The sequence below is a fragment of the Ursus americanus genome, chromosome X, assembly GCF_024610735.1.
Source record: "Ursus americanus isolate L20-20 chromosome X, mUrsAme1.1.p, whole genome shotgun sequence".
Lineage (NCBI taxonomy): Eukaryota > Metazoa > Chordata > Mammalia > Carnivora > Ursidae > Ursus > Ursus americanus.
This window is the reverse complement of record NC_142164.1, coordinates 27,295,949-27,322,255: the sequence shown is the minus strand read 5'-3', so window position 1 is coordinate 27,322,255 and position 26,307 is coordinate 27,295,949. Positions and strand designations below refer to the sequence as shown.

At 36.0% G+C, this 26,307-nt stretch overlaps 1 long non-coding RNA gene across 1 annotated transcript in view; it reads left to right on the top strand.

The window, feature by feature from the left end:
• LOC123796542 (uncharacterized) overlaps window positions 1-26,307 on the top strand; it is a 119,322-nt gene that overhangs the window by 77,490 nt on the left and 15,525 nt on the right. Inside the window, exon 4 of the long non-coding RNA XR_006780770.2 lies at window positions 11,158-11,381. This is a non-coding gene — a long non-coding RNA (uncharacterized LOC123796542). The remainder of the gene's footprint in view (window positions 1-11,157; window positions 11,382-26,307) is intronic.

The following is a 26,307-nucleotide window of genomic DNA, read 5'->3' as shown; positions in this document are numbered from 1 at the left end:
TGGACACATCTTTTTTATCCTGAACACACCATGACTGCAAACAGATTTTTTAAAAGTAAAGTATGGCAACTTTGTTTTTAATGCATTACCCAGATATCTTGGGATCTTTCTGATGTCTTAAAACTTTGTAAGTTAGAATGACCATTTTGAAATAAAGGAAGTGAGACCAACAAAAATTACAAATGAAGGTAAATTTTAAATTAGTACTTTTCCTTGTGGACAAGATGCTCCTTGCTCAGAAATAAGGATATATTTAAAGTATTTGATGATCATTTAGTGTTTTAGGGTTCTTTCCTATTTTCCTTGAAATACACAAGTTCTTGGGGCATCTGGATGGCTCAGTCATTTATGCATCTGCTTTTGGCTCAGATCATAATGCCAGGGTCCTGGGATTGAGCCCCGTATCAGGCTCCCTGCTCAGTGGGGAGCCTGCTTCTCCCTCTCCTTCTCCTTTTGCACCTCTCCCCTGCTCGTGCTCTCTCTCAAATAAATAATTAAAATCTTTATTTAAAAAATGAGAAATACATAAGTCCTCTCCATTTATCACAGATTTTGAAGAATTGAAGTATTATTATAAGCCTTGGGGAGAAAACCATTTACTATGCTATACTTCTGGCTGACCTAAGAAGCAAGTTGACATGACCATTATTATTTTTTTTTAAGATTTCTTTATTGAGAGAGGCAGCATGAGAAGGAGGGAGGGGCAGAGGGAGAGGGAGAAACAGACTCCCCACTGAGCAGGGAGCTTGTTGATGACGCAGGGCTCGATCTCAGGACTCTGGGATAATGACCTGAGCTGAAGGCAGAGGCTTAACCAACTGAGCCACCCAGGTGGTCCAACATGATCATTATTAGCAGAAATAAATCAAATGTAATCTTAATAACATGTATACCTCCCGTAAATATGGGAGAGAGTCAAGAACTTTGAATAATTCCTGAAATGGCCAAAGCCACCATTTCAAATACCATCCTCAGAAAAAGAGAAAAGATGTTGAGGGTGGGCAGTTGGTTATGGGAGGTTACCAATAAAAGCTCAGGAAACAAGAGTTATGTTGTTTTACAGATTTAAGTCCTTGCCTTCTCAAATGATAGTTTCTAGTGATTGAGTCATCACCCTCTTCCTGGGACATTGAGTTGATACCATTAGAAATAGAGATTTCTTTATAAATGTAAATGTTTCCTACAAAAGGATAATTTCTACTAGGTTTTCATAGCTTATCCTGTGATTATAATTTAGTCAATATGGCTATGAGGGTTATCATGGATGGCACAATTTGCTTCCCTCCAGAAGGGAAAGAATAGCGTAACCATACTGACTAAATAGCAGCTAATGTTCAGCATCTATATTGAGATGAAAATCTCATGCAGTATTTTGGTGCCAAATTGGACGATACATGCCCTTTCTAATGGGGGCAGGTCCTAATCAATGATACATGTAATTATTATCATTTATTAAGTGTTTAATATGTAGTGTGTTCTCTGTTTATTATCTAATTTAATCCTAATAACAACCTGTTACAGAGATATCATTATCTTCATTTTACAGGTGAAGAAACTAAGACTCAGGTTGAACCGTGTAGGGGCTAAGGGCAAAACTAAGTTGAAATATATAGGGTCTAAGGGCAGGCCACCCCAAGATGGGTCACTTTTGCATACAGAATATTTTGAGTTTGAAGGCAATCGAGACATGTGGGATCAATAGAAACTCTTTCCTCTCCTGTAACTGTATATAATTTGATTCTTAGTCCAGCTAGAAGGACCCTGAAGGGGACTGAAATTTTCACTTACCTAGTCGTGACTTACCCAAGTCATAGTTTTCTGTTTAGGAAGGAGAGTTTAATCTAACTGATTTTCAAGTTTTCAAAGGAAGTACAGAATCTAGATGTTTATGTGAAAGTTCTCGTGTTTAAATGTAGATTAATTTTTTTAATTGCCTTGTGTTCAAAGCCAACACATATGCAGGTCTGATCTAGTTCTCAGTCCATTATATTTATCATTCAATCAGATAATAAAATTATCATCACCAGCAACTTTATAATCTCTATTCAAAGGTATGAGTAATGTGAAGATTTCAGGTCTTTTGAAGGGAAATGTTTTGGGTAGTGGAGCATTTTGGTGCTCATGAAATCATAGGGTGGCAACTTATTATTTGTAGTTTCTGGGTACTTTAAGGGGAGAGGAAGTTCTTTGAAGGGAGAAGTCCCAGGAAATATCTTAGTGCTTCATATAACTATTGCTTTCCTGTTACCCTTGGGTGGTAAAGCTGTGAACTGCACCCTATTCAGGATAACATCATAATAGTATATAACCCTGTGTTTCCTAACAGCCTAACGATTTACCTCATTCACTTAATTGACTGCATAACCACGTTATTATGTGAACAAAAGCAAAAAGGTTTATTTTTGCATTCATGTACTTTTTGTTTTCATTTTCCCCACTGATGCTGTGATCACTGGAAGTAGTTTTGACACACATTAAAGAATTTCAGGGTCCCTGGTATTGGAGAATGTATTAGTAACTGGTAATTTCATCCCCTATAATTTATTCTTTTCATTAGGATTTTTATAAATGTATACCATAGAGCCATAATCTATAGCACTGGTGGTGAATTTACCTTTCAGAATGATAAATATCTATTAGCGTAGATGGTACACATGCATTTGTGCATACAGAACCATTGCAATCCATTGTTATGGGTGTGAGGCATAGAAAAAAATAGAAGGCTTGATATGGACAGGTAAGTGCAGCAAATCTGAAATTGGAGCAAGACCTCAGTCATTTTAGAAGGAAGCTAGCTCTAAATATATATATTTTTGATTATTCATATAGACCACTTTTCTATATTCTCTGCTATAACAAAGAGAGCAGTAAATATAGAATGAAAAATATAGAAAAAATTTGGACTCTAACTCTTGTATAATTCTACATAGTATCATTTTGAATGAGGAAAGCCTTCTAATTTACTTACGTAAAGTGCTATTATAATCAGCGCCCAAGAGTGCAAGAGTACATGGCTCTGGCAGTCCCATGCAGACCAGGGTTGGGTACTTGCTGCTGACTTAATCCAAAGGCAGAGATACTAGTGTTGGTGAAACAAGAAAGGTATTTCAGTGAGGCCAACACTTGGAAGATATTAGATGAATGTTTCAAAGACTCTTTCCAAGGTCCTGAAACTACTTACAGCTTTATATAACGAAAATGTGGAACAAAGGTCCTTGGATATATACAGGCGTGTGGTAAAGGTCAGGTTGATCATTGTCTTGTGGTCAGCTATGCTGGGTCCTGCTGGCATCTCGGCCAGTCCTTATTTCTTGGGTAATTTTCATTCCCATCACAGGATTCTTTGGCCTCCAGGTCTTTTGCTTGAGTCAAAAGATAGATGGAAATGAACTTAATCAGAAAGTACAGGGATGCCTGGCTGGCTCAGTTGGTAGAATATGTGACTCCTGATCTTGGAGTTGTGAGATCAGATTACACGTTGGGGGTAGAGTTTACTTGGAAAAATAAAAATAAAAAAAGAAAGTACTTTCTAAGCATCTGCCTTTGGCTCAGGTCAGGATCTGGGGGTCCTGGGATTGAGCCCCTGTCAGCAGGGAGTCTTGTCCCTCTCCCACTACCCCTGCTTGTGTTCCCCCCATCTCGTTGTCAAATACATAAATAATAGAATCTTTTAAAAAGACTTTAAAAAGAAAGTACAGACTAAGGTAAAAATGGAGGTAGATAAAGCAATAACTGGATACTCTTTCACTACTGTGTTTGGGAAAAGCTGCATTTTATAATATTGTTGAAGATTTCACATTTATTAATATAACCACCTAATTCTGGGTAATTTTGTGTACAGAGAAAAGCCCAATTAACTTAAAATAATGTGGAAGGATTATGGAAGAACCAAAAGATAATTGGAACCCACATATAATCCTTCTCATTTAAATCCTTAGTTTCAATATGTTTTCTCTTCAAATCATTTACCAAAACAGCTCATATTTAAGACAACAGGTTTGAATTTAAAACGTTTACCATGTAATTTACATGTGTCATAGAAGAATTTTTGCTACCCTTCAAGGTCTTTCTAGCTAGAATGAGAATCCATTTGGCTTGACACAGATTAACAGGAGAATAAAATTTAATAGCTTAAATACAAAGAATCTACATGACAGGGAAGTTGCAAAGACAGTGAATCAACAGGGCTCTTATTTGAGGTAAGATGAGGGTTAGGGCCCTGAGGATACAAAGAAGATAAAGACCAGGAGGATAAAGACCATTTGCAGTAATGTGAGGGGAGTTGTTTGGAATACAAAGGTTGCTTATTCTTCATGTGAGGTAGGGAGGTTTAGAGCAATCTGTGTTAATAGGTCTTAGAGCTATCTGTGTTAATAGGTCTTTTGATTTAAGCAGGCAGTTGAGGGGGATGTAAAGAACTTCTCCTGAATGGGTTGTGTAGTTTACATTCTGTATATGCTTCTTTTTGCACTTACGTGTGTGTATTATCTTTGCTTAGTGATGAATATTTATGAAGATTAAAGGAGCTTTAGGCTTTTTCATGTTTAGTAATATGCCATATATGCCATTTGGGCCATCTCCAATATGGTTGGAGAGTGAAAGCTAACATATATGACTGATCGAAATTATTATATAAAGATGTGCAAAATTGTCATATTGTCTGTGTTCTGGGGATTTTGAGGGCCCTGGGGAGTGAGGAAAGTTTTGTAGAAACTCTCCTAAACTCAAAAACTAGAGTAGACCTTTGCCTGGATATTAGAATTTACCAATACTGAAAGTTTCCAGGTAATTTCATAATGAAATTCTGCTCCAGTGAGGTGACTTCTGTAATTTTCCAAGTAGAATAATAAAAGTAATTTTCTAATAACCTAAGGAAGTAAATTCAACAGGCTTGTCTGTGAGTTAAATATGGAGTACCAGACTTGGATGGCTAGAGATTGAATTTCCTTAGGCAGTGTTAACATCTCAAAATCCTTCCAATGAATTTCTACATTTAGAACCCTGAAGAGCTTTTCAAAATGCAGGAAAAAATTTTGATATCCTGTAACATGTAAATGCCATAACAAAAGTTACGCCATGTAATTTACCTCTTTCTCTTTTGCACACGTATGCTTGTACTAGTGCACACACACCTACACACAGAGCTTAATTTAATCCTGACATATTTATTTCTAGGTAGATACCATTGTTATTACATTTTTTCTGAGGAGGTAACTTAGAATTTAGAAAAAGTAAGTGACTCACCTGGGAACTACCTAACCATTGGCTCCAAATTTTAAATAGTATATTGCAATTTATTTTCATGGTCTTTAGTAAGTTTGCAGATGCCTTGATTAAGAAGAGAACTAAAGAATAAGAAATTTTCCCTCTGCCATTAATGTTCTTTATGAGGAATACCATGTGGTGTGAGAGGTATTTTTGAGACACGTTTCTTTAATTCTACATAGCATTGTAAATAGGGATATTCAAGCTAGTTTTGCCTTAGTATTCTAGGTTAGAAAGTAATATGTTGTGCTAGCTAGCGGCATGGTTTCTGGAGATAGGCTTCGTAGATTTTTAATATGATCTTTGTAACCTTGGACAAGTTAATTTCTTTATTTGTAAAATTAAGATAATAGTACTTACCACATAAATATTCATTAAAATAAGAAAAGAATACTTGTATCAAAGTGAGTACTCCTAATTGTTAGCTGTTACCATTCTCACCTGACTGTGCATTTCCAGATAACAAAATTGCTTAGAATAGTGCTTCTACAATTTCAGTATGTATTAGTATCCCCTTGAGATCATGTTAACGCACTGATAATTGGTCTTCTCACCCTGGTTCAGTTATGCTTAGGTGTGTTTGAAAATTTGTATTTCTAATAAGTTGCTGCTGGTCCACGAACCATACTTTTAGAATTTGTGTATTAGAGTACAGTGTTAATAAAATCTAGATCGTAGCTTTGGCCTTCATTTTGGCCTTTTGTCTCCCCCTCCCCCCTTCTCTATCATCTGAAAACAAGATTCTCTGCTTAAAATTGTCACACCTCTCAGAGACAAACACTCACATAGGAAGCTTCAATATCCCCAATCATGCATCAAGGAAAAAGAACTAGAATTTGAAGATAGAATATCAGGGAAAATGTTAATCTTGACAGTTTTTGATTGGTGAGATTATAAATGCTTTGAATTTATATTTTCTATTTTCAACACTTGAAAATATTTTCTTCTTAATGGATTTTTTTTCAAAAACAAGGACTACTTCAGAGGTTAGTAATGTCAACTCCATGATAAAACTGATAGATTTTATTTATCTTGTACTTGTAAAACTTCATAGAATGTCACTCCAATTAAAGTCCCTCACCCTGAAGCACCAATTTCTTTTTGTTTTTTCTTAAGATTTTATTTATTTATTTGACACAGGGAGAAAGCACAAGGAGGGGGAAGGCCAGAGGGAGAGGGAGAAGTAGGCCCCCTGCTGAGCAGGACTCTGGGGTCATGACCTGAGCTGAAGGCATATGCTTAACTTACTGAGCCACCCAGGTGCCCCTGAAGCACCCATTTCTTCTGTCTTTTTCTCCTTTTGAAGTCAACTCTTGAAGAGCTTATTGTAACACATACATAATTATAATACAGAGAACAACTCTCAAGTTGTAGGCTGTTATTTCAATGATTCATTGAATTCATTTTCTTACTCTCTTTATTTTAAAAAGATCTATTTGTTATCCCTTAAAAAAATTCAGTCTTAAGTCTATTATTTAAAGGGAGTGTCGTCTTTTTTTAAAAATTCTGAATATCCTGAACTCCTATCTAGCATGAAACAGTGGACTACTAATAAAATGATGGACCTTTACATTTCATTAAATAGGTCTTGATAAACTAAGTTATAAAGGCAGTGCTTAATTTTAATGTATATAGCAGGTGGCATAGGCTTCCCTACTGCTAGCATTTGTTTCTCAAATCTATTCCTAGGAATTCATATGAGAATATTTACTACAAAACTTAGCATTGAATGAGCATAGATATTTAAAGCTCTAGAAGCCCAGTGTGTTTGGTCAACTTATTTAGAAAATATATACACATATAAAGCTTTTGAGTTAATCGATATACATCAGGCATTGAACAAGGTACTTTATATCCGTTAGTTTCTCATTTAATTTCCACAGCAGCTCTCAGCAGTAGATACTATTATTATCTATCTTCTTATGTTAGAGGAATTGAGATCTAAATTGAAGTCTTATTTAATCCCAGAAGATGTTTTAATGCTGCTATCAATAACTTTCCTGTTTAAATGGAAATAACAGCCTGAAGAGAGATTTTGTATGTCACACATGGGTCGTGGAATCAGCCTGACTGGGGTCCACACCCTGCCTTTTCTAATTATAATCTAGTGTGTCTCTCTACCGAAGTTACATTATCTACCTTAGTTTCCTTATCTATATCTAACCCTCAGTTTTTTTTATTGGGAATAATATATTCACTCCCCATTATAGTGATATAGTTTATTGGATATGTATTGTGTGGTTAGCTCTGTACTAGGTAGTGTGTGGTTATTTTGGCCATGATTTTTATAAACTCATTGGAGGTTTCCTTGCAGTATAAATTATTTTGTCTTCATTAACAAAATAACTGGCAAAGAGTATTCGGTATTCGTAGGGTTCGGGGATGTAGCGTTTGAAGCCCTAGCTCTGTCACTTGGCATTTTTTTTTTTTTGACAATAGGCAGATCTTTACTACTCAGTGCCTCTATTTAGTTATCTGTAAAAAGAGTGAATACTGATGTTTCCTAATTCGTTTGGTTTTAATGAAGATCAAATGACCTAATGTATATAAAATTCCTACTTCCAGGACTGGCATTTATTACATATTAGCCAAAATAATGCTAGGGTGACTGTATTAATATTGGGTATAATAAATTTTGGTTAAAAGAAATTTCTAAATATTTAGAAAGGGAATACATAGATAGAAAGGGTAAGTTTCTTAAGGAGATTGAGCCACTCTAAACTTTATTTTACCTAATAATGTAACTTTGATGTAAAAGTTTTAAAAAATGGAAAGAAGTGGAAAAATTCACCAAAATGTAGGGTGATTTTAACATAATCTGGCAGTATTTTATATTTCAAAGAGATTTTAAAAATAGTAAAATTACAAAATTTCTAATTCCTGTATTTATTTTATATCAAAATAAACAAGCTTAATCTAATCAACCAGTTTTCATGTGTGCAATTGCTAAAAAGACTGCATGTAATACCCGCAGATAGTTCATTATTTTTTGGCCGCATGGGACATACTTGAGAATTTACCATGTTTTATCATAAAGCTTGTTTGTTCAAGCTTCAAAGTATTATAAAGTCCATATTTTTGACCCAAACACAATAAAATTAGAAATTAGTAACTGATAAGTTTGTAAAAATATATATCTAGAAAATGACAGGTGAACATGTACATAACTCATGATCAATGAAGTAAGTACAATGGAATTTATAAATATTTTGACTGAAGACTGTGAAATGCTATATATCAAACTTGTGTAATGCAGCTAAAGTGGTATTTAGTCGAGTATAGTATGAAATGTTTATTTTATTAAATAAAAAGGGCTGAAAAGTAGTGAGTCAAGCATATAAAGCCATCATCTTTTATAAAGCAACGTAAAAAAGCATATTGGAAGAGTTTAAAGTAAAAAAATAAATAGGCAAATACAATAGAGAAATGAAAAAATCCTCATAGAAATGATAAAAACGTGGACAACTATTTCTCAAGATTAAAAAAATACAGAGAAGACAGTCAATATTAGTAATGATAACTAGATCATATATCCAAATGTAGGAAAGGATGTAAAAATGATGGGAATGTTATGGTAAACAATACACCTTATATGTTGAAAGACATAGGCCTAATGGACAAATTCCTAGGATAATATAGATCACCCAAACTGATTCAAGAAGAAGTAGGCAGTTTTAAGAGTCCTATAGATATCAGTGAATTTGAATCAGTAAACTATGATGTTGTATTACCTCCTCATTAAGAACAAATAAAGAGCAAGTGTCTGGACATGACTCTCTGAAGGTAGGATATATGAATTTTAGATCTAAATTGTTGATATGTTCTAGTTATAGTAAGCATCAGGTTGTGACAGAGTGGTAGAGATAACATAGAAGAGATCCCTGCAGATGAAGAATTCTAGGGTCCAAATATTTGGCTTGGTTATCCATAGAATTGGTGGAGTTACCCAAAATTCTGGGAGTATTTGTGCTAAAAGGAGAGATTGTTATCCAGGTGCAAAAATCTTTTAAGAATGAAAGAAAAGATGGTTCAGCCAGATGCCTTTTGTATCGAAAGAACCAGTGTTTTTACAATAAGGTACAGGAGTAATGCTTTGAAAGTTACATTGGAGATTAAGATATGTGGAATTTTATTTACAAAATCTGATTGTACAGAGTAGTTGTGAGAAAATTAAAGAGCAGCTTCATCCTTAGAGTGTTGCTAGGGAAACAAAACTCAGTTAAGCCATTGACAGCATCAGTGAAGAATGGCGGCCTTGAATTTAAATTTTAATCAATAATTTATGATCTGTGTAAGCGTAGTAACCATTTGCTCTGAAAGGAAGCTGTTTGGGGTCAGATGGGAGAAAGAGCATTCAACTGGGAATTTAGTTTTAGAGAGGAAAAGAAATAAAATGCTTGTTTTTTTTTCCCCCTACATTCTAGCTATCATGTGATTGTTAGATGATAAGGCTGGAAAAATAGTTTATAGCTACATCACTCCACTCTTCTCCCTTCTGCTAGTTTAGAATGTTATGAGGTCAGTTTTTTTCTTTTTTAAGTATTCAGAAAATACCTTTGAGGTTTCTTAAGATTTTGGATGGATCCAAAAAAGGTGAAGTTAAGACCTCTGCTTCATTGACAACTGCACTCATTCTCATCGAGTTGTAAAGGCTTCTTGTTCATTTCAAGGGAGCAAGGGTATCTGCCATCTACCTCTACCAGGGTGGTAATCCAAATTAGTATAGGTACAAGGCAAATAACCCTTTCCATTTTCTTCATTTGTCTGTTTCAGAGAAGCCAAACCAGCAATATCCTGATGTCTGTTCTAAAAAAGACTTTGGTTTTATTTTCTTTCTCTCTTAATGATGAATATTTTTAGTTCTAGAATAATGAGAATGTGGTACCCACTTGTTTTTCTCTTAATACTAGAGATATGTGAGATATGAACATACCTGTATTAGACTAACTTGCAAGAAATGTACTGTATTTGTAGGGGTTGATAACAGGAGAGTTTTATCTTTGCATAATTGTTCTCCTAACTTGCTACTTTCCCCAAAGAAACTGAGTTGGAGTTAAAGTTATTTGAATTATGGCAGCTTTAAAAAAATATATTTCCAGTAGAGTGACATGCCAAAATAGCTGAACATTAATATCATGCCATCTGACATCAATCTAATGATATATTTCGTAGAGAATGAATTTGCCAATTGAATAAAACTTGAAAAAACATTTTCACGTGTCAGGCTAACAACGAGCGGGTGTTATAAATGTCCCATATTATGTAGGAGCCTTACACAGTAAAGTCAAATGACTGAATATCAACTTAGTTCATTATCAAGTCGATTGGAAAATTTATTATCTTTCATGGGGCTTTCACTCTTCCATAGCAGTGCCAAAAAATCACAAGAAGGAAAATATGTGAAGTGCTGAATTTACATGACATTTTCCTGATTTTCATGATACTTTGGGAAAACATTTTGTCAAGTAAAAGTATCTATCTTCAGGCCTATTTTTAGTGCCTAAAAAGGAGTATTCCATGGTAGAAAAGCAATGTGGGCATCAATTTCATGAAACAAGACAATTAGTAATGGTAAATCAGAGAGAAGAGGAGAACTCAAAGACCTCCAGGTAAGCTTTTCCCTAGTAGATCCTATTAGGAAACTAAATGCAAAAAGAAAACAAACGCAAGTGGACATACACCTTGTTTTTAAACCAATTATAGTAATTGTGGAATGGGTGTTATCTGTAGGTTTGTCTAGTATTACAGTGTTGAGGTTAGTTATAATTTTTTATATCATTCTAAGGACTTTGATTTTTAAACGAGCTCATCCTGGCATAAAAGAACAGAGATAGATCATCATTAAAGAAAGTTATTTCAAAGGCTTTCAAAGGCATTTCCTTTTCTTTTCAGGTTTTGGTGAATTTTGTTCAGGAGCCATTCTTCGTGAGGATGAAAATAGCAGCCCGAGAATATTACTCAACTTCCTAAAACTGCAATATCACACTGCATCTACTGATTATCTTACTACATTGTGGCCCATAATAAAGCAGGCCTGATTTGGATCACTTCGATGTTACATCTCTCATTGGACAGTTTCCACCATTCTCTTGGTCAAGCAAGCACGTTTAGTACCAGTAAGTATTGTTGGTGGGTCGTTTATGGATCTGTATGGTCTCTGTTGGGTTAGAGTTGTTTTAGTGTTCTTTTTCTCTTTTTATTCTCATAAAAGTTACAAATCAAAATTTATACTCATAACCATTTTTAAGTGTTCAGTTAAGTCGTATTCAGGAAATTTACATTGTTATGAAACAGATCTCAAGAATTTTTTTATGTTGCAAATCTGAAACTCCAGGTATTTTAGTTATATTAAGTATACCTAAATAAGTGTATTTATAGTTTGGCAGCCCCAGTCTTTGGCAACCAGTATTCTATATCTGTTGTTATAAATTTGACTATGGTAGATACCTTATGTAAGTGGAATCCTACAGTATTTGTGGTTTTGTGACTGGTTTGATTCACTTAGCACAACATCCTCACGTTCATACAACTTGTAGCATGTGGCAGGATTTACTTCCTTTTCAAGATTTCATTATATGTATATATCACTTTTTCTGTAATTAATTTTTCAAGAATTTATTCATGTATTTCAGTGAGGGAGGTGCAGAGGGAGAGCGAAACTTAAGCAGTCTCTGCACTCAGTGCAGAGGCTGATGTGGGTCTCGATTTCACGACCCTGAGATCAGACCTGAGCTGAAACCAAGAGTTGGACACCCAACCAACTGCACCACCCAGGAACCTCTTTAACTTATCTTTTGATGCAGATTTTATTTGCTTCCACCTATTGGTTATTGGAATTGCTATGAACATGAGTATGCAAGCATCTCTTAGAGACTATGCTTAAAGTACTTTTTGGTACATATCCAGAAGTGGAATTGCTCCTTCCTTCGCGTTATCATTTACATGGAATATCTTTTTCCATCCTTTCACTTTCATTCTGTGTGTGTCCTAAGATGTAAAATGTGTCTTGTGCGAAGAACATATAGCTGGAGTCTGGATTTTTTTTTTTTTTTCTTAATCATTTACACCATGTGTATCTTTTGACTGGAGAATTTAATCCACCTATATTTAAAATAACTTGATAGTGAAAGACAGTTTTGCCATTTTGTTAAATGTTTTCTGTATTTCTTACAGCTTTTTTGTCCTTATTTCATGTCTTATTGCCTTCATTTGTGCCTCATTGATTTTATATTTTGATATGCTATGATTCACTGTTCATCTCCTTTTTTGAATACTTTTTTTTATTTTTTTTAATTTTATTTCATTTCGTTTGTGGTTCCCATTGCAATTACATAAAACTTCTTAAAGCTGTAATATTCTGTTGTAACCTGATAACTACTTGCATTCCATCAATATACGAAGACTGTAGTCCTTTAAAGTTCAACTTCTTCTGTAATATGTTACTGATTTCACAAATTACATCTTTATATATTGTTTACACATTGACATAGATTTATAAGGTTCTTTGTATGTTTTTGTAATTTAAATTTATAAAGTAAATTTGGTATAGTACAGGTTGTTTCATTTGTCTATGTCTTTAACTTTACCAGATAGACAAATTTTTTTTTGTACAGCTTTTTTTTTATATACCTTCCTTTGGTTTTAACATGAAGGAATCTTTGTAGTTTACTTGTAGAAAAGATCTAGTGGTACTGAATTCCCCTAACTGTTGTTTATCTCAAAAGGTCTTAATTTCTCCTTTTTTAAAAAATTAATTTCTATGCCCAATGTGGGGCTTGAACTCAAAACCCCGAGATCAAGAGTCCCATCCTCCGTTTCCTGAGCCAACCAGGCACCCCTCTCCTGTATTTTCCAAGTACAATTTTGACTTACATGTTATTCTTGGTTGACATTTGTTGTTGTTGTTGTTGTTCAGAACTTTGAATATATTATCCCACTCCCTTCTGGGCTACAATATTTCTTTTCAGAAACCTGCTGATATTCTTCTGAAAGTTTTCTTTTATGTGACAAATTACTTTTCTCTTGCTTCTTTTAAGATTCTCTCTTTGACTACAGTCATTTTTATTATATTGTGTTTCATTGTGGTTCCCTTTGGATTTATCCCAGTTGGATTCCTCTGTGCTTCTTGAAACTGTATATCCATTTCTTTCTACAGTTTGGGGAAGTTTTTGTCATAATTTCTTAAATATGCTTGCTGCTCCTTTCTCTCTCATTTTTCTAGAATGCCCATATTTTGCATACTGGTCTTCTTGAGAGCATTCTATAAGTCTTTTGGTCTCTGCACTTTTCTTAATTCTTTTTTTTTCCTTTTTTGTTCTGACTAGGGGATTTTATCTATCTTCAAATGTACTGTATATTTAGTTTTGTTTGTTTGCTTTTTGTTTGGTAAGTCTTGGTGTTGAATCCTTTTAATGAATTTTTTAGTTCATTTATTTTTCAATTTCATAATTCTGTTTGGTTTTCTTTTTTTCTTTTTCTTTTTCTTTTTAAAAAGATTTATTTATTTGACAGTGAAAGAGAGAGCACAAGCATGGGGAGCAGCAGGCAGTGGGAGAGGGAGAAGTAGGCTCCCCGCTGAGCATGGAGCCCAATGTGGGGCTGGATCCCAGGACCCTGGGACTATGACCTGAGCCGTAGGCAGATGCTTATCTGACCGAGCCACCTAGGCTCCCTCTGTTTGGTTGTCTTTTTATTGTTTCTGTCTCTTTCTTGGTATTCTCATTTTATTCATGTATAATATTCCTGATTTCAATGGTTGTGTATCTGTGTTCTCTTTTAGGTTATTCGGCATTATTATGATAGTTACTTTAAATTTTTTGTCACTTAGCTTATAGATCTGTTTTTCTTTAGGGTTGGTTTCTGGCCTTTTTTTTTTTTTTTCCCCCTTTGTTTAGGCCATGTTTCCCTGTTTCTTTCATACCTTTAAATTTTTGTATGATTTGGTCATTTGAAGAAATCTCCACCTCTCCCGATCTTTGTGTATTGGCTTTGTGTAGGAGAAGACCATGAATCAGCCTGGCTGGTGGTTCCAGTTCCTCTCAATCTGTTTCTGATCTATTGCTCCACCTGTATCTCACTGCAAATCTTCAACTCTAATGTGTCACTCATCTGGTTTTAGCTGTTTCTATATTCTGCCTTTAGTCCCATTAGTACTCCAGGCCAGGTGAGGCATAGCTCATTCCTTTTAGCACCTTTTACTCAAGCCAGAATGTTGATCACACTATCATCTCTTTTGTGTCCATCCTAAGGTAGAGTCTCCAGAATGGGTCATTTCTTCTGGTTGCTTTGAACTAAAGTCTCCAGAATGGGTCATTTCTTCTGGTTGCTTTAAACTATGCCATGCATTCAGTGGGCCAGGAACGGTTGTGCCAAACACCATGAATTTTGCTACCTCTTTTTCTGCAATTCCTTCTTGGTTTTACAATGCTCTGGGTGCTGTATCTTCTCAGTTGTTCTCTAGCATTCTCCTAGTGTTATTCTGATCAGTATTATGTTGTTGACTTGGTGTCTTTTTGGGTGAAAGGGCCTATATCTTCCCTAGTCATTTGTCTTGCTGACCTAACTCTGCTTGAGTACTCTTAGTTATTCTGAATACCACTTCTATTACTTGTTTTCATAAGGTGATCATAGGCTTACAGTTGAAACAAGCTCCATACTAACAGAGGGACAGAGAAACTGAAAGTGTTATATGTTAACTGTGAGTTCTGGGGGTGGGGTTAATCAACCTAATACACGTCTGGCCTAATAAGAATTAATTGTCCAACATTTGTGCCAGATAATTTTTTCATTCCAAGTGTATTCTTTTTTATTTTATTTTATTTTATTTTATTTTATTTTATTTTATTTATTTATTTTTTAATGATTTTTTATTATATTATGTTAGTCACCATACAGTACATCCCCGGTTTCCGATGTAAAGTTCGCTAATTCATTAGTTGCGTATAACACCCAGTGCACCATGCAATACGTGCCCTCCCTCATACCCATGACGGGTCTAGCCCATTCCCCCACCACCCCCTCCCCTCTGAGGCCCTCAGTTTGTTTCTCATAGTCCATAGTCTCTCATGTTTCATTCCCCCTTCTGATTACTCCCCCCTTTCTTTATCCCTTTCTTCCCCTGCTGATCATCCTAGTTCTAATGTTCCATAGATGAGAGAAATCATATGATAGTTGTCTTTCTCTGTCCAAGCGTATTCTTAAGTGTGAATAGAGCAGTTTGGCACTTAAGAAAAACATGTCAACTATGGACTCTGGGAAACAAACTGAGGGCTTCGGGGTGTGGGGAATGGGATAGGCCTGTGATGGGTATTAAGGAGGGCACGTATTGCATGGTGCACTGGGTGTTATACGCAAGTAATGAGTCATGGAACTTATATCAAAAACTAGGGATGTAGTGTATGGTGACTAACATAATATAATAATAAAAAAAAAGAAAAACATGTCAGATCATATCAATAATCAACAGCATTTCTGAAGAAGGCTTTGTCGCTCATGGAATTTAGGTTATTAATAAATAAGAGGAATTCTTGTAGCTCATTCCCCGCAGGATTTGATTCTACTCTCTCAATCTTAGCCCTAACTAGGTACCAAGCCAGGCCCTCACAGGATTTCACCAGAGAACATCTAATATGTGGGAGCCATTGTAATTTTTCCTCTGGGGCAACAGGATAAAGAGCTTTTCTTACAGCTGATGGCAGCGGTTGTAGAAGGATTGCTTTTGTATTTTTCAATGGAATATCAATGAGTAGCAGCCGTAATTGTATTTTGAGCCTCCCATTAAATCAGTGTTTGAGCCAGTCCCCAATTTAGTGATGAAAGGAAGAGAAGTATCTTTGTTAATGGTAGAAATGCAAGAGCCAGGCCACTTGGGTTCAGTTCTGCACTTTTCTGTGTACTGGATGTGTGAGTTCATGAAAGTTACATAACTTTTCTGTCCCCTCTGCGAAACAGGCCTAATCATAATTCTGCCTCATATGGTTGTTATAAAAATTCAATGAGTCACTAACATGTAAAGCTCTTAAAAAGTGTCTGGCATATCACAGGTATGCATTTGCTATGGCCAACAGTGTTCCTTTTCTCAGGAAGAATACTTAAGCACTTCCATTCTGAGATCCAGGGGTCAGCTGTTCTTCCTTCGGTATTTCTGATTTAAGCGTCCCTTATATTATTGGGTTGAAATGTGCAAACAACCTAAGTTCAGTTTCCAGCTACATTACCTGTCAATTCATGCTGAAAGCACAAAGCTTTTGGTACGAGTTTGATGAGTAATAAGGAATCATTTGGCCCAAATAAAATGACACTACTTTCTTTTATATCATTTTTCATTTTATTGATACAGAATAGTGTACAGGAATAAATCTGGACTAAGGGGCTGTCTCCTTCCATTACAAGATATGTCACTCTGAGTAAGCAACCTCTGAGTCTCAGTCACCTCATTGATAAGGTAGCAGGAAACCATTCCTGACTAGTAGTAGGATCTACTTAAGTATGCAGTAAGTTCATAAAAAATGATAAATATTGTAGGAAAAGATGACGTTAGTCCATCCTTAATTCTACCCACACCACACATGCACTCCGCGAAAACCCTATCACCATCATGGATGTTACTTTTTCTTCCTTCATATCAATTTCCCAGGCAATATTTCTCTGAACACTAAATCTAAAGTAGCCCCCCTTCATCATCTTTATGATATTTTCTTGCTTATTGCTTTTATATTGCTTATCACAATCTATAATTATCATTTTTACTTATTTATTTGCACATTTAATATCTGTTTCCATTAGCATGATGCTTTCTCCTCCGTGACCGTTAGGCAGTAGATAGTGTGGTAGCATTTGGTAGACTTCTGAGGGGTAGGAGGGAGTGAGATTTAATTTTCTATTTCCTACTTCTCTAGTGTGGCTACAGACTACACCAGTGTGCCCATTATCGTGCCTCCTTTACTCTCTCCTTTTGAAAATCTTTTCTTCCACAACAAGTCTTTCTTTCTCTTCAGATTCAGAAGTGTCACTGGTAGAGGATGAATAAGATAATGGATTTCAGTGTAGGAAGTTAGATGATGATTTGATCTTTCTATCCACTTTACTACTTCTGGTGTTGTGTGATGTGAATACTAGAGCATTGGTCATCCTTCCTGTGGACTTGTAATTCTCTAGAAATAATGTAAGTGTTATGACTAGTTATCCTAGTTGTAACAGGGAAATTAAGCAGTGCATCTTTTTTTCGGGTTGTTCAATGGGATCTGTAGGACTCAGAAAATAAAACATTGACAGTTTAAATGAGCATTTGTTCAGAGTAGGAACACAGACAGTGAATATAAATCCTTTGAGGAAGTAACTGAATTTATTTGTCTTGAGACTTTGTACCTTAGGTTTGTGAATTGGTGAATTCCACATGCTCACCCTCTTTCTCATTGTCTATCAAATTTCTAACAGATGTCACCCATTTGTTTCCTTTAAATGTATGGCTTGATTCAGAAGAAATTTCCCCATCTCTTTCAGATGTATCTCTTTTGTTAAAACCCAGGGACAGTGAGAGACATCACTTATCTTTGTGGAAATTACGTGGAATGTGGGGATGTACTTGGATTTGTAGTGGTGAAGCTCATGTTTGACTCAGCACCCACACACACAATAGCAGATCTCAACCTTCCAATCCCATCACTAACTCTTGCTATGTATCAAAGGGCGAAATGGTGCTGTTCAACTACCTTGATGCTTTTTCTTCTGCTGCTGCTTTTCTAGCTATTGGTGTCTGTGGTTATCCAGAGGCCCCTTACTATATCTCCAGGAGTTCAGTCATTAAAGCAAGACTCTTCTTCCTCCGGGAGTTTGCAGCCTTCATAAATTAAACAGGCCCAATTTGCTGCAGACCCATCTTTTAGCTAATAGGTTCCTCCATGATTCCTGTGAAATATATTGCTCCAACTAGTTCTTGCTTAAGCAGCTTCTCTAGAGCCCCTGGAGGTCTCTTATACAAATTCTGTCAATGGCAAATGAGGGATTTGAGTTGTTTCTTTCTTTTGATTTTTGTGAAGATCATGACGTAGAGAATGTTGGCTAAAGTATTAATTTTCCCTGAAACTGCTAGTCTCACCTTGAAATGAGATTAGTTCACTAGGGGAATCAGTTTCAGAAGCTTCTCTAGTTATGTGTTCTGTGGTTATCTAGTGTAATTGATAGGAAGAATGATCTTATTTCTGTGTGCTTCTGCTCATTGTATTATGCTGTTCCTGACTTTTTTGGAGGAATAGGGGAAAGGACAACAGTTGGGGAAAAAGATTTGTTGTGTGTCTAAATGGATTATAAATATATAAATCAAGAAGGCTAAAGTTTGCGAAATGTGTGCATTAATCCAGTAGAGCCATGACTTAAGGGCAAGAAAATAATAACTCAAATGGACATTGACAACAATAGGTATAGGGAGAGAAGGTAAGCAGTTAAAAGAGAAAACTCCAGAGCACTTTACTCTTAATACAATTTCACCTATCAGAAATACTGCTAAGACACTTGAATCTAATGATTAAGTAAATAGGCTTTAGTTTTTGAAGCAAGGCCGACTTAAGTGTGAGGCCTTGTTCTGCCATATTACTTGTGTTACCTTGGTATGTGTGTACACTTTATCTATGAAGTAGATATATTAATAGTCATACTGTTCCACATGGTTGTTGTAAGAGGTAAATGTAATAATGCATGTATAGTGTATGGCGGTTTCCTGGCTTATATTGTGTATTATCAATAGATAGCTGCTATTATTAATAAGTATCATTTTAAGTATGCTAAACACATAGGATTAACGTGTATGCTTTTCCTCACATAAGAAGTAGTTAAAAGTGGTCCCATCACTCACATACCTAGCAATTTTGGGCAAATTAGTGACAATCTCTCAATCTAAGTTTCCTCAAGTATCAAATGGGCATAAAGATTTGACCTGCCACATTAATTTTTAAGGTTTAAATGAACTGATGTATTTAAATTTTACCTCAAGTTCTGGTGCCGTAGTGAATACTGTATAAATGTTAGTGGTCATTTTTTTACTCCATTGACCCCAGAAATGAATAGCCTATGGTTTCAAAATAGAGGTTTCATTTAGTCCATTGTCAGACATCTATTAATTATATACTAAATGACAGACAGTGTTCTTATGAGTATTGATATACCCACAAATAAGGCAGAGGAACATCACTAACTTTTTTGTGGTCCCTTACTTTTGGAGACTTGCAAACACAATAAATAGGTACCTTATTATATGTTAGAAAGTGGTAAGTCCTAAGGGAAAGGGATTAGTTGTGCTTGAGTAGTGAGGGATAGAGATTATAGCATTAATGAATAAATCCAAGTAAGTCTATTTCAAAAGGTATCATTTGACCAAAACTGTAAAAGAGATGTTTAAATGGTCCATCTGGCTTTCTGAAGAAAGTATGTTCTTGATGGAGGGAACACCCAGGAAAACTCTGAGACAACAGTGCACCTGGTTTGTTAAACAGTGAAATTTTCAGTGTGCATAGGGCTTGAATACATGACTGTGAGATCGAGACTCAGCTGAGATCAAAAGTTGGGTGCTTAACCATCTGAGCCACCCAGGTGCCCTGCATACAGACCTAGTTTATATGAATGATTTGAGTTAACTAAAATACTGTGAACTCACAAAAACCACTGGTCCAAATCAGAGGAAATTTTTTTCTATTATTCCTGTTTTCAAGGACTTCCTAGGTTTACTTACTCTAGTCTGTCCATTGACTCTTTCAACATCCTCCAACTTCAGAATCCTTGGTGGCCAGTTACAAATGTTGCCATTTGTACAATCCATTCTGCTTGGCACAGTTGTCCATAACTTTATTGCGATATAATCCACATACCGGAAGTGTTACTTTTGAAAAATGTACAAATTCAGTGGATTTTAGTGGTCTCACAAGGTTGTCAACCATCATTACTCTCAAAATTAGAATATTTTCACCACCCAATCAATGAAACCCAATATATTCATTTCTCTACCCATGCTACCAACCACTAATGTACTTTCTGTTGGTATGTATTTGATTACTCTAGACTTTTCATGTAATCATACAATTTGTCACTTTTTGCATTCTGGTGTTTAAACTATTAAAACATAGTATGTTTTCAAGGTTCATGCACAATACAGCATGTATCAGTACTTCATTCCTCTTTATTCCTTTTTTTGTTCCAATCATATTCCATTGAATGGCCATATGGTATTTTGTTTATTCATTTATCAGTTGATGGACACTTGGATGAGTACTTCTTTTGCTATTATGAATAATGCTGCTATGAATAATGCTGCTATGAATATCCATGTACAGATTTTTATGTAAATACATGATTTTATTTAAAAAAATTTTTTTTGGTAAGAGAGAGAGTGTGCAGGAGCAGGCCTCGGGGAGGGGCAGAGGGAAAGGGAAAGAGAATCCCAAGCAGTCTCCATACCCATTGTGGAGCATAGTGTGGGGCTTGATCTCACCACCCTGAGATCATGACCTGAGCTGATGTCAAGAGTCAGATGCTTAAGCGACTGAGTCACCCATATACTCCTGAATACGTGTTTTTAAGTCTGTTGTTTTTAAATAGGAAATTATTGGGTCATATGGTAATACTGTATTTAACTTTTGGAGGAACTGCCAGTTTTTTTACAAAGTGTCTGTGCCATTTTACATTTGTACTAATCAAAAACAAGGGCTTCAAAAGATGTTTTTGTTGATAGGCATCGTAGTGGCTGTAACGTGGTATCTCCTGTTTTTGACTTGGCATTTCCCTAACGACTAACGATGTTGAGTCTCTTATTCATGTGTTTATTGGCTATTTGTATATCTTCTTTGGAGCAATGTTTTTTTGGGTTCTTTGCCTATTCTTTATCATGGCAAAATACAGAAAAGGTAAATATACCATTTTAACCATTTTAAAGTATGTAAATCAGATATATTTAATAAATTCTTAATGTTGTACAGTAATCACCACTATCTTGTTCCACGTTTTCATCACCCCAATGGGAACCCTATACCCATTAAAAACTAATTCTCCATCTCATCTGCACATAGCCCATAGCAGTTAGTACTCTGCTTTCTATCTGGAATTGCTTATTGTAGACTTTTGTTATAGATGGAGTCGTATAATATGTGACTTATTGTAGTATCTGACATCTTTTACTTGGTATAATTTTTGCAAGGTTCATTCACTGTGTTGCCAGTATCAATTTTCCATTTCTTTTTTGACTAAATAATATTTCGATATATGGATCTACCGTATTTTGTTTGTCCATTCATTATTCGGTGGATACTTGAGTTGTTTTCACTTTTTGGCAATCGTTAATAGTGACTATTAGCGTTTGTGTTCAAGTTTTTGTTTGAAACCCATTGCATTTGAAAACCTGTTTGGTTTTTTTGGTCTGTTTACCAAGAGGGCTCATATATAATTCTATGTTTAACTTACCGATGAACCTTCAAATTGATTTCCTCAGCAACTGTGCCATTTTACTGGCACTCCAGGAATATACGAGCATTTTAATTTCTCTATATCCCTATAACACTCATAATTTTTGGTTTTTAAATAATTATTATTTTAGCCATCCTGAATTCGCTTATTAGCTCTGAATTTTTTTGTGATGATAACAGCACATAACATGAGCTGTACAGTCTTCAGTTTTTAATCGCACAGTACAGTCTTGGTAAGTGGAAGCACGATGTTATATAGCAGATACCTAGAAATTTTTCACCTTGAATGACTGAAAATTTCTCCTTACTCAACGGCAATTCTGTTTCTCCTATCCCTCAGCCCTTGGTAGCCACCATTCTACTTCCTGCTTTAATGAATTTGACTTCTTTAGATACCTCATATAAGTCGTATCAGGCAGTATTTGTACTTTTGTGACTATCTTACTTCAGTTAGCATATCTTCAAGGTTCATCCATGTTGTGGCATATGACAGGATTTCTTCCTTTTCATGGCCAAATACTATTCCATTGTATGTGTACACCCCATTTTCTTTTTTTTTTTTCTTTTTTTTTCTTTTTTATTTATTTATTTATTTTATTAATAATGATTTTTTATTATATTATGTTAGTCACCATACAGTACATCCCCGGTTTCCGATGTAAGGTTCGATGATTCATTAGTTGTGTATAACACCCAGTGCACCATGCAATATGTGCCCTCCTTACTACCCATCACCGGTCTATCCCATTCCCCCACCCCCCTCCCCTCTGTAGCCCTCAGATTGTTTCTCATAGTCCATAGTCTCTCATGTTTCATTCCCCCTTCTGATTACCCCCCCTTTCTTTATCCCTTTCTTCCCCTACTGATCATTCTAGTTCTTATGTTCCATAGATGAGAGAAATCATATGATAGTTGTCTTTCTTTGCTTGACTTATTTCACTAAGCATTATCTCCTCCAGTGCCGTCCATGTTGTAGCAAATGTTGAGAACTCATTCTTTCTGATTGCTGAGTAATATTCCATTGTATATATGGACCACAACTTCTTAATCCAGTCATCTGTTGCAGGGCATCTCGGCTCCTTCCACGATTTAGCTATTGTGGACATTGCTGCTATGAACGTTGGGGTGCATATGGCCCTTCTCTTCACTACGTCTGTATCTTTGGGGTAAACACCCAGTAGTGCAATGGCTGGATCATAGGGTAGCTCAATTTTTAACATTTTAAGGGACCTCCACACTGTTTTCCAGAGTGGCTGTACCAACTTGCATTCCCACCAACAATGTAGGAGGGATCCCCTTTCTCCACATCCTCTCCAACAATTGTTGTTTCTTGCCTTGTCTATTTTTGCCATTCTAACTGGCGTAAGGTGGTATCTCAGTGTGGTTTAGATTTGAATTTCCTTGATGGCTAATGATTTTGAACATTTTTTCATGTGTCTGTTAGCCATTTGTATGTCTTCATTGGAAAAGTGTCTGTTCATATCTTCTGCCCATTTTTTGATTTGTTTATTTGTTTCTCATGTATTGAGTTTGAGAAGTTCTTTGTAGATCTTGGATACCAGTCCTTTATCTGTAGTGTCATTTGCAAATATATTCTCCCATTCCGTGGGCTGCCTCTTAGTTTTTCTGACTGTTTCCTTGGCTGTGCAGAAACTTTTAATCTTGATGAAGTCCCATAAATTCATTTTATCTTTTGTTTCTCTTGCCTTTGGGGATGTGTCATGAAAAAGGTTGCTTTGGCCGATGTCGTAGAGGTTGCTGCCTATGTTCTCCTCTAGAATTTTGATGGATTCCTGTCTCACATCGAGGTCTTTCATCCATTTGGAGTTTATTTTTGTGTATGGTGTGAGATAGTGGTCAAGTTTCATTCTTTTGCATGTAGCTGTCCAATTTTCCCAGCACCATTTATTGAAGAGAATGTCTTTTTCCCACCGGATGTTTTTTCCTGCTTTATCAAATATTAGTTGCCCAAAGAGCTGAGGGTCCATTTCTGGGCTCTCTATTCTGTTCCATTGGTCTATGTGTCTGTTTTTGTGCCAGTACCATGCTGTCTTTGTGATCACAGCTTTGTAGTACAGCTCGAAATCCGGCATTGTGATGCCCCCAGCTTTGTTTTTCCTTTTCAACAGTTCCTTGGAGATTCGGGGTCTTTTCTGGTTCCATACAAATTTAAGGACTATTTGTTCCAGTTCTTTGAAAAACGTTCTCGGTATTTTGATCGGGATAGCATTGAAAGTGTAGATTGCTCTGGGTAGCATGGACATTTTAACTATGTTAATTCTTCCGATCCATGAGCATGGAATATCTTTCCATCTTTTTATGTCTTCCTCAATGTCTTTTAAGAGTGATTTATAGTTTCTAGAATAAAGGTCCTTTACGTCTCTGGTTAAGTTAATTCCAAGGTAACGTATGGTTTTTGGTGCTATTGTAAATGGGATGGATTCCCTGATTTCTCTTTCTTCGTTCTCGTTATTCGTGTACAGAAATGCAACTGATTTCTGAGCATTGATTTTGTATCCCGCCTCGTTACTGAATTGCTCTATAACTTCTAATAGTTTGGGAGTGGCTTCTTTTGGGTTTTCCATATAGAGTATCATGTCGTCTGCGAAGAGAGACATTTTGACTTCTTCTTTGCCGATTTGAATACCTTTGATCCCTTTTTGTTGTCTGATTGCTGTTGCAAGGACTTCTAGTACTATGTTGAATAATAGTGGTGAGAGTGGGCATCCTTGTCGTGTTCCTGATCTTAAGGGAAAGGCTTCCAGCTTTTCCCCATTGAGAATAATCTTTGCAGTAGGCTTTTCATAGATGGCTTTTATGAGATTGAGAAATGTACCTTCTATTCCTACACTCTGAAGGGTTTTAATCAGGAAAGGATGCTATATTTTGTCAAATGCTTTTTCGGCATCGATTGAGAGGATCATATGGTTCTTGAGTCTTGTTGATATGATGTATCACGCTGATTGATTTGCGAATATTGAACCACGCTTGCATCCCAGGTATGAATCCCACTTGATCGTGGTGGATAATCCTTTTAATGAACTGTTGGATTCTATTAGCAAGTATCTTGTTGAGGATTTTGGCGTCCATATTCATTAGGGAAATCGGTCTGTAATTCTCCTTTTTGAGGGGGTCTTTGCCTGGTTTGGGGATCAAGGTAATATTGGCCTCATAGAATGAGTTTGGTAGCTTTCCTTCTGTTTCTATTTTTTGAAATAGCTTTAGGAGAATAGGTATTATTTCTTCTTTGAATGTTTGGTAGAATTCCCCAGGAAAACCGTCCGGACCTGGAGTTTTGTTATTTGGAAGGTTGTTTATCACTGACTCAATTTCTTTATAATTAATTGGCCTGTTTAAGAAATCAATTTCTTCCTTTTTCAATCTTGGTAGTTTATAGGTTTCCAGGAAGGATTCCATCTCTTCCAGATTGCTTAGTTTATTGGCATATTGCTGTTGATAAAAATTTCTAATAATCCTTCCAATTTCAATGGTGTTCGTCGTGACCTCTCCTTTTTCATTCATAATTTTAATAATCTGGGTCCTTTCTCTTTTCTTTTGGATAAGTCTTGCCAGTGGTCTGTCAATTTTATTGATTCTCTCCAAGAACCAGCTTCTAGTCCTGTTGATCTGCTCTACTGTACTTCTGGTTTCTGCTTGATTGATTTCAGCTCTAATTTTGGTCAACTGCTTCCTTGTGCATGGATTAGGCCTGTCCCTCTGTTGCTGTTCCAGCTTCTTGAGGTGAGAATATAAAAACTGCATTTTAGATTTTTCTATTCTTTTGAGTGAGGCTTGGATGGCTATGTATTTCCCCCTTAGGACTGCCTTTGCAGTATCCCATAGGTTTTGGACTGTTGTATTTTCATTCTCATTGGTTTCCATAAATTGTTTAATTTGATTTTTGATTTCCTGGTTTATCGAGTCATTCCTGAGCAGGATGGTTCTTAGTCTCCAAGTGTTTGAGTTTCTTCCAAATTTTTCCTTGTGGTTGAGTTCCAATTTCAGAGCGTTGTGGTCTGAGAATATGCAGGGGATAATTTCAATCTTTTGGTATCGACTGAGACCTGTTTTGTGTCCCAGAACATGGTCTATTCTTGCAAATGTTCCATGGGCATTAGAATAGAATGAGTATTCTTTGGTTCTGGGGTGTAGTGTTCTATATATATCTAAGAGGTCCAACTCGTCGAGTATGGCATTCAAAGCCTTTGATTCTTTGCTTAGTTTTTGCCAGGGTGTTCTGTCTATTTCTGAGAGTGGAGTGTTGAGGTCCCCTACTATTAATGTATTTTTATCTATATGTCTCTTTATTCTGGTTAAGAGTTGGCTTGTGTATCTTGCTGCTCCCCTGTTGGGGGCATATATATTTATAATTGTCATATCCACTTGTTGAATACTTCCTTTAAGAATAATATAGTGCCCTTCTGCATCTCTAACTATAGTCTGTAGTTTAAAATCCAATTTATCTGATATGAGAATTGCTACCCCAGCTTTCTTTTGAGGTCCATTTGCGTGAAAGATGGTACTCCATCCCCTTACTCTCAGTCTGAATGCATCTTTGGGCTCGAAATGAGTCTCTTGTAGACAGCAAATGGATGGG